We start from the raw sequence: 10,278 nt of genomic DNA, 5'->3' as shown, positions 1-10,278 counted from the left end.
CAAATTTCCTCAAGAAATTATTGTGTTGACTTGTGCCATTTTTTACACAAGTTACCGCGATCACTCGACGGTCCTACGCGCCAACTTCATCGCTGCTCGGACTCGGTCTCCATACTGGTCCTAGCGCACCACAACACTGACTTTGTCGCCCTGTTGATTTCAAACACGTCCGGCCAACCCCTCTATGGAATTCTCTTCATCGTATCAATGATATAGACCTCGTCGGGCATGAGACAGATAAGTCCCTTTCATAATTAAACTTCACACTTCACTCTTTTGCGAGTTTGCTTCTTCCGAGCATCACTCGGAAGCTTCTCCTCATCTTTACCCAAATGCGACTCGATGAATTACAAATCATCCATTCAAAACTATATTTCTCATATTCCGACATGTCCGTTGTCGAAGCCTGTAGTATGCTCGGGGGCTACGCCGCACTCGGGGGCTGCATCTCATTTGGAATGACACTCTCCTAAGTGGTCGAGTACTTCATCACCAATCAGACCCTTCACTTCAACAAGTACATTCGATCCGTCACTTTGACAAATTTCATAATCACCCAGACACTCTGCGTGCCATCTTCGTTCCTACTCAAATTCAGTTGTCGCACCGGTCTTGTTGCGCCACAGCCACACTACACCGACCTTGTCGCTACATCAGCTTCAAAAGCATCTGGCTAACTCCTTCAAGGACCATTTTTGCCACTCAGCTGGACACTTAGTCCTTCACTCGGCCGCCCCGCGCGTCGCCACTCGGTTGTGCGCGTCTTCACCACTCGGCCGCCCCGCGCGTCGCCACTCGGTTGTGCGCGTCTTCACCACTCGGCCGCCCCGCGCGGCGCCACTCGGTTTTGCACGTCTTCACCACTCGGCCGCCCCGCGCGTCGCCACTCGGTTGCGCACGTCTTCATCACTCGTCCGCCCCGCGCGTCTCCACTCGGTTGTGTGCGTCTTCACCACTCGGCCGCCCCGCGCATCGCCACTTGGTTCTGCACGTCTTCACCACTCGCCCGCCCCGCGCGGCGCCACTCGGTTTTGCACGTCTTCACCACTCGGCCGCCCCGCGCGTCGCCACTCGGTTATACACGTCCTCGCCCCTCGGCCGCCCCGCGCGTCACCATCAGTTGGACATGTCTTTACCTCTACACCCCCAGCACGGGAACGGCTAAGTTACTCATATGGTCAAACCTCATATCACACTCTGTAGCAAGCTTACCTCCTTCGAGCATCACTCGGGGGCTACGCGCGGCAGTTGGCCATGTCACCCTTAGGGGTTACGCCCATTTGGTCAACCTGTTGATCACATCAAGATATTCTTCTGACCATACATGCTCGGTTCGCCGAAGATCTATAAGTGAAGCACGTCCACTTGGATAAATACCCCTTTTCATGCAAAAGGGTAAAAATGAAGCGCCATCGCTGAATCGTACAGGCGACCTTACTCATCGTTCGTACAACCACCTCGTTACGCATCCATCCGATTGATTCAATTCCAGACAAAGATATTTGCCATGCCAACTGCATGGAGGTTTACCGAGAGACTTAAACCCTCTGCCAGACTCATCTAGTCCGACAGAGGCTCGGGGACTACACCCAGTGGGTGCACTCAGCGTGCCCCCACTGGAAGAGGACTCAGAAAGAAACATTTTGCTCGATGCAAACCTATCTCCAGTATTACTCGACCTCCGAGTCAGAGAAGAACAAGTTCGATCAGTACCAGCTAAGAAGAGTTTTAGTTCTCTCATACTCCCGCCGACTGCCCGCAGTCGACAGCAGTCTCGGGGACTACACCCAGTGGGTGCACTCAGCGTGCCCCCACTGGAATGGTATCCACTCGGAATGGTCCGCCCAACCCGAGTGACGGCCAAACAACAACAAAAAGACAGGCTCTAAGACTCCCGCCGACTGCCCGCAGTCGACAGCAGTCTCGGGGACTACACCCAGTGGGTGCACTCAGCGTGCCCCCACTGGAATGATATCCACTCGGAACGGTCCGCCCAACTCGAGTGACGGCCAAACAACAACAAAAAGACAGGCTCTAAGACTCCCGCCGACTGCCCGCAGTCGACAGCAGTCTCGGGGACTACACCCAGTGGGTGCACTCAGCGTGCCCCCACTGGAATGGTATCCACCCGGAACGGTTCGCCCAACCCGAGTGACGGCCAAACAACAAAAAAGACACGTTCCAGGCGTGAAGAAGTTCCGAGTAATCAGTTACTCGATGTAGGCCCAGCTCCAAATCACTCCAAAAAATTCTATAAGGCGAGTTTAACGCTCCTCCATGGACCTGTTTTGAACCTTCTTCTAGGACTCAAAGCGTGAAACTCACAAGTGTGGATCTGAAACCGACTCGTATTGGCGTTCCTCCGGGATAAGAATGGCATCTCTCTAAAAGAGCAGTCCATGTGTCAATCTGGTTGCACGGATTTAATGACACGCCCATACTCAGATCACGAGTTAAACCTCTCCCGAGAGATGAACGAATGTCACCAAGTTGCTCCTCACAGACGCTTACCTCGATTAGTCGGGAAGCATGGTGCCGGAATCCATTGAGATTTTGTTCAAACCTTGGTTGTCTGAAAGCGCGGCGACATGTGCCGAGTATTTCTGTAATCACTCGGACCAAACTGTGTCTTACACCAACTCGTTCTGCAAAATCGCAATCGATTCGGGGGCTAATGTTGGGGATATACATAACAGGTAGGCCCACGAAGGGTCGAAATATCATGAAGCATGGGGCCCACACAACATGTGGGTCCAGGTCAATTTCATACAGACACACTATCCACTCGGACAAGCAGCATACCATCCACTCGGATGACGGCTCACCACTCGACCGTACGACTCACTCGGATATACGAAGACCAGCAGGCAGCAAGGCAGTCGGCATCTTTCTAATAGTAAGGGCTTAATAGAGGGCTGGCATTATGGCATTCATACCCCACTTTGTAACATAGGAGGTGAGGGGGCGGCGCACTCTATATAAGCCACCCCCCACCACTAGACAAGGGGGCTTCTTCGACCTCTCTCTCTTTTCACCATTAGTCTCAGGACTTAGCTCAGGCGTGGGGATCCGTTCCTCTCTCTCACACACATTGTAATCTCCGGATATATACTCAGATAAAACAAAGCCTCTCCGGAGCACGAGACGTAGGGTTGTTATCTCCACCGTGAGAGGCCCGAACTCGCTAAAACCACCGTGTCACCCATATGCATCTTGGTAGATCATGCTCCGTTATACTACCCCTATTCTACTGTCAGACTTAGAACCACGACAGGCAGTACCCAAGCACCGGCCCACCCACATATCAAATTATAAGAGTAACGAACGTGAATCATATGAGCGTGATGAAAACTAGCTTGACGATAATTCCCATGTGTCCTCGGGAGCGCTTTTCTCATTATAAGAACTTGTCCAGGCTTTTCCTTTGCTACAAAAAGGATTGGTCCACCTTGTTGCACCTTATTTACTTTCATTGCTTGTTACCCGTTACAAATTATCTTATCACAAAACTATCTGTTACCTACAATTTCAGTGCTTGCAGAGAATACCTTACTAAAAACCGCTTGTCATTTCCTTCTGCTCCTTGTTGGGTTCGACACTCTTACTTATCGAAAGGACTACGATAGATCCCCTACACTTGTGGGTCATCAGGCGGCTGAGTAGTGATGAGGTGACCAACCGATGGCGACGCGTGGGGCGGCTGAGTGGTGATGAGGTGACCAACCAATGGTGACGCGCGGGGCGGCCGAGTGGTGATGAGGTGACCAACTGATGGCGACGCGCGGGGCGGCTGAGTAGTGATGAGGTGACCAACGGATGGCGATGCGTGGGGTGGCCGAGTGGTGATGAGGTGACCAACCGAGTGGCGATGCGCGGGGCAGCCGAGTGGTGATGAGGTGATCAACCGATGGCGACACGCGGGGCGGCCGAGTGGTGATGAGGTGACCAACCGATGGCGACGCGCGGGGCGGTGATACGTCCATTTTGCATCATGCTTTTATATCGATATTTATTGCATTATGGGCTGTTATTACACGTTATGTCACAATACTTATGGCTATTCTCTCTTATTTTACAAGGTTTACATAAAGAGGGAGAATGCCGGCAGCTGGGATTCTAGGCTGGAAAAGGAGCAAATATTGGAGACCTATTCTGCACAGCTCCAAAAGTCCTGAAACTCCACGAAAGTCATTTTTGGAATTAATGATAAATATTCAGCGGAAGAAATACCTGAGGGGGGCCACCCACCGTCCATGAGGGTGGGGGCGCGCCCCCCTACCTCGTGGGTCACCTGGCAGCCCTCCGGTGCCCATCTTCTGCTATATGAAGTCTTTTATCCTGGAAAAAATCATAAGCAAGCTTACGGGACGAAACTCCGCCGCCACGAGGCGGAACCTTGGCGGAACCAATCTAGGGCTCTGGCGGAGCTGTTCTGCTAGGGAAACTTCCCTCCGGGAGTGGGAAATCATCACCATCGTCATCACCAACGATCCTCTCATCGGGAGGGGGTTAGTCTCCATCAACATATTCACCAGCACCATCTCTTCTCAAACCCTACTTCATCTCTTGTATCCAATCTTTGTACCAAAACCTCAGATTGGTAGCTGTGGGTTGCTAGTAGTGTTGATTACTCCTTGTAGTTGATGCTAGTTGGTTTATCCGGTGGTAGATCATATGTTCAGATCCTTAGTGCATATTAATACCCCTCTGATTATGAACATGAATATGCTTTGTGGGTAGTTACTTTAGTTCCTGAGGACATGGGTGAAGTCTTGCTATTAGTAGTCATGTGAATTTGGTATTCGTTCGATATTTTGATGAGATGTATGTTGTCTCTACTCTACTGGTGTTATGTGAATGTCGACTACATGACACTTCACCATTATTTGGGCCTAGAGGAAGGCATTGGGAAGTAATAAGTAGATGATGGGTTGCTAGAGTGACAGAAGCTTAAACCCTAGTTTATGCGTTGCTTCGTATGGGGCTGATTTGGATCCATATGTTTCATGCTATGGTTAGGTTTACCTTAATACTTCTTTTGTAGTTGCGGATGCTTGCAATAGGGGTTAATCATAAGTGGGATACTTGTCCAAGAAATGGCAGTACCCAAGCACCGGTCCACCCACATATCAAATTATCAAAGTAACGAACGCGAATCATATGAGGGTGATGAAAACTAGCTTGACGATAATTCCCATGTGTCCTCGGGAGCGCTTTTATCATTATAAGAACTTGTCCAGGCTTGTCCTTTGCTAGAAAAAGGATTGGGACACCTTGCTGCACCTTATTTACTTTCATTGCTTGTTACCCGTTACAAATTATCTTTTCACAAAACTATCTCTTACCTACAATTTCAATGCTTGCAGAGAATACCTTACTGAAAACCGCTTGTCATTTCCTTCTGCTCCTCTATGGGTTCGACACTCTTACTTATCGAAAGGATCCCCTACACTTGTGGGTCATCAAGAATTTTTTCTGGCGCCGTTTCCGGGGAGTGAAGCTCCTTTGGTAAGTGGAACTTCGTAAGGAAACATTTATATAGTGTGCTGAAATTTACTGTCACTTGTTACTATGGAAACTAATCCTTTGAGGGGCTTGTTCGGGGTATCTTCACCCCGACCAGTAGAGCAAAGAGTTGCTCCTCAACCTACTGAACCTACTGAAAATGTTTACTTTGAAATTCCTTCGAGTATGGTAGAGAAACTGCTAGCTAATCCCTTTGCCGGAGATGGAACATTGCATCCCGATTTACACCTTATCTATGTGGATGAAGTTTGTGGATTATTTAAGCATGCAGGTATGCCCGACGATGTTATTAAGAAGAAGGTCATCCCTTTATGTTTGAAGGGAGACACATTGACATGGTATAGGCTATGTGATGATATGGGATCCTGGGACTATAAACGATTGAAATTGGAATTTCACTAGAAGTTTTATCCTATGCATCTTGTTCATCGTGATCGTAATTATATATATAATTTTTGGCCTCGTGAAGGAGAAAGCATCGCTCAAGCTTGGTGGAGGCTTAAGTTAATGTTATGTTCATTCCCCAATCATGAGCTCTCAAGAGAAATGATTATTCAAAAAATTTATGCTCGGCTTTCTCTCAACAATCACTCCATGCTCGATACTTCTTGTGTTGGGTCTTTTATGATGAAGACTATTGAATTCAAATGGGATTTATTGGAATGAATTAAACACAACTCTTAATATTGGGATTCCGACGATGGTAAGGAGTCAGGTACGACACCTAAGTTTGATTGTGTTAAATCTTCTATGGATACCGATGCTTTTCGTGGATTTAGCACTAAATATGGACTTGACTCTGAGATGGTAGCTTCTTTCTGTGAATCATTTGCTACTCATGTTGATCTCCCTAAGGAGAAGTGGTTTAAATATAATCCTCCCATTGAAGTAAAAGCAGTTGCACCTATTATAGTTGAAGAAAAGACTATCACTTATAATGATCCTATTGTTCCTTCTACTTATATTGAGAAACCACCTTTTCCTGTTAGGATAAAGGATCATGCTAAAGCTTCAACTATTGTTCGTAAGAGTAATACTAGAACATATACACCACCTGAGCAAATTAAAGTTGAACCTAGTATTGCTATGGTTAAGGATCTCTTGGCTGATAATATTGATGGGCATGTTATTTATTTTTGTGATGCAGCTGCTAGAATTGCTAGACCCGATGCTAAGAAACATAGACCTGTTGTAGGCATGCCTGTTATTTTTGTTAAAATAGGAGATCATTGTTATCATGGCTTATGTGATATGGGTGCTAGTGCCAGTGCAATACCTTTTTCCTTATATGAAGAAATTATGCATGATATTGCACCTGCTGAGATAGAAGAAATTGATGTTACCATTAAGCTTGCCAATAGAGATACTATTTCACCAGTTGGGATTGTTAGAGATGTTGAAGTCTTGTGTGGGAAAGTTAAATATCCTGCTGCTTTTCTTGTTCTTGGTTCCCCACAAGATGACTTTTGTCCCATTATATTTGGTAGACCCTTCTTGAATACTGTTAATGCTAAGATTGATTGCGAAAAGGATGTTGTTACGATTGGCTTAGGAGATATGTCTCATGAGTCTAATTTTGCTAAATTTCGTAGACAACCCCATGATAGAGAATTGCCTAGTAAGGATGAAACTATTGGTCTTGCGTCTATTGTCGTACCTCCTACTAATCCGTTAGAACAATATTTGCTAGACCATGAAAATGATATGTTTATGAATGAAAGAAGGGAAATAGATGAAGTATTCTTTAAACAGGGACCTATCTTGAAACACAACTTGCCTGTTGAAATCTTAGGGGATCCACCACCACCCAAGGGTGATCCCGTGTTTGAGCTTAAACCATTACCTGATACTCTTAAATATGCTTATCTTGATGAAAAGAAGATATATCCTGTTATTATTAGTGCTAACCTTTCAGAGCAGGAAGAAGAAAGATTATTGAAAACTCTGAAGAAGCACCGTGCTGCTATTGGATATACTCTTGATGATCTTAAGGGCATTAGTCCCACTCTATGCCAACACAAAATTAAATTGGAGGAAGACGCCAAACCATTCATTGATCATCAATGACGATTAAATCCTAAGATGAAGGAAGTGGTAAGAAAAGAAATACTTAAGCTCCTCGAGGCAGGTATAATTTATCCCATTGCTGATAGTAAGTGGGTAAGTCCTGTCCATTGTGTCCCTAAGAAGGGAGGTATTACTATTGTTCCTAATGATAAAGATGAATTGATCCCGTAAAGAATTATTACAGGTTATAGGATGGTAATTGATTTCCGCAAATTAAATAAAGCTACTAAAAAAGATCATTACCCTTTACATTTTATTGATCAAATGCTAGAAAGACTATCCAAACATACACAATTTTGCTTTCTGGATGGTTATTCTGGTTTCTCTCAAATACCTGTGTCAGCGGAGGATCAAGAAAAGACTACTTTTACTTGCCCTTTCGGTCTTTTGCTTAGAGACGTATGCCTTTTGGTTTATGTAATGCACCTGCTACCTTTCAAAGATGCATGATGGCTATATTCTCTGACTTTTGTGAAAAGATTTGTGAGGTATTCATGGATGATTTCTCCGTTTATGGTTCCTCTTTTGATGATTGCTTGAGCAACCTTGATAGAGTTTTGCAGAGATGTGAAGATACTAGTCTCGTCTTGAATTGGGAAAAGTGCCACTTTATGGTTAATGAAGGCATTGTCTTGGGGCATAAAATTTCTGAGAAAGGTATTGAAGTTGATAAAGCTAAGGTTGATGCTATTGAAAAGATGCCATGTGCCAAGGACATTAAAGGTATAAGAAGTTTCCTTGGTCATGCCAGTTTTTATAGAAGGTTCATTAAGAACTTCTCTAAAAAATTTAGGCCTCTAACTAATCTATTGCAAAAAGATATTCCTTTTGTCTTCGATGATGATTGTGTAGAAGCGTTTGAAATACTTAAGAAAGCTTTGATTTCTGCACCTATTGTTCAGCCACCTGATTGGAACTTACCCTTTGAAATTGTGTGTCATGCTAGTGATTATGTTGTAGGTGATGTTCTAGGACAAAGAGTTGATAAGAAACTAAATGTTATTCAATATGCTAGTAAAACTCTAGACAGTTCTCAGAGAAATTATGCTACTACTGAAAAAGAATACTTAGTAGTTGTATTTGCTTGTGATAAGTTCAGACCTTATATTGTTGATTCTAAAGTAACTATTCACACTGATCATGCTGCTATTAAATACCTTATGGAAAAGAAAGACGCTAAACCTAGACTTATTAGATGGGTTCTCTTGCTACAAGAATTTGATTTGCATATTATTGATAGAAAGGGAGCTGAGAACCCCATTGCAGTCAACTAGTCTAGGTTAGAGAATGTTCTTGATGACCCACTACCTACTGATGATAGCTTTCCTAATGAACAATTAGCTGTCATAAATGCTTCTTGTACTGCTCCATGGTATGCTGATTATGCTAATTACATTGTTGCTAAATTTATACCACCTAGTTTCACATACCAGCAAAAGAAAACGTTCTTCTATGATTTAAGACATTACTTCTGGGATGAACCACACCTTTATAAAGAAGGAGTAGATGGTGTTATTAGACGTTGTGTACCTGAGCATGAACAGGAACAGATCCTACACAAGTGTCACTCCGAGGCATATGGAGGACACCACGCTGGAGATAGAACTGCACATAAGGTATTGCAATCCAGTTTTTATTGGCCTACTCTCTTCAAAGATGCTCGTAAGTTTGTCTTGTCTTGTGATGAATGTCAAAGAATTGGTAATATTAGTAGACGTCAAGAAATGCCTATGAATTATTCTCTCGTTATTGAACCATTTGATGTTTGGGGCTTTGATTATATGGGACTGTTTCCTGCCTCTAATGGGTATACACATATTTTAGTTGCTGTTGATTACGTTACTAAGTGGGTAGAAGCTATTCCAACTAGTAGTGCTGATCATAAAACTTCTATTAAAATTCTTAAAGAAGCTATTTTCTGAGGTTTGGAGTCCCTAGATACTTAATGATTTATGGTGGTTCACATTTTATTCATGGTGTTTTTCGTAAAATGCTTGCCAAGTATGATGTTAATCATAGAATTGCATCTCCATATCACTCACAGTCTAGTGGTCAAGTAGAATTGAGTAATAGAGAGCTCAAATTAATTTTGCAAAAGACTGTTAATAGATCTAGAAAGAATTTGTCCAAGAAACTTGATGACGCGTTATGGGCTTATAGAACTGCATATAAGAATCCTATGGGTATGTCTCCGTATAAAATGGTTTATGGAAAAGCATGTCACTTACCTCTCAAACTTGAACATAAGGAATATTGGGCCATTAAAGAGCTCAATTATGATTTCAAACTTGCCGGTGAGAAGAGGCTATTTGACATTAGCTCACTTGATGAATGGAGAACCCAAGCCTATGAGAATGCCAAATTGTTTAAAGAAAAAGTTAAAAGATGGCATGACAAAAGGATACAAAAGCATGAGTTTAACGTAGGTGATTATGTGTTACTTTTCAACTCTCGTTTAAGATTTTTTGCAGGAAAACTTCTCTCTAAATGGGAAGGTCCTTACATTATCGAGGAGGTCTATCATTCCGGTGCCATAAAAATCAACAACTTCGAAGGCACAAATCCAAAGGTGGTGAACGGTCAAAGAATCAAACATTATATCTCAGGTAATCCTATAAATGTTGAAAGTAATATTATTGAAACCGTAACCCCGGAGGAATACACAAGGGACATTTTCCAGAACGT

Source organism: Triticum dicoccoides, chromosome 4B (genome assembly GCF_002162155.2).
Source record: "Triticum dicoccoides isolate Atlit2015 ecotype Zavitan chromosome 4B, WEW_v2.0, whole genome shotgun sequence".
Classification (NCBI taxonomy): Eukaryota; Viridiplantae; Streptophyta; class Magnoliopsida; order Poales; family Poaceae; genus Triticum; species Triticum dicoccoides.
Note: the sequence above shows the minus strand (reverse complement) of the source record.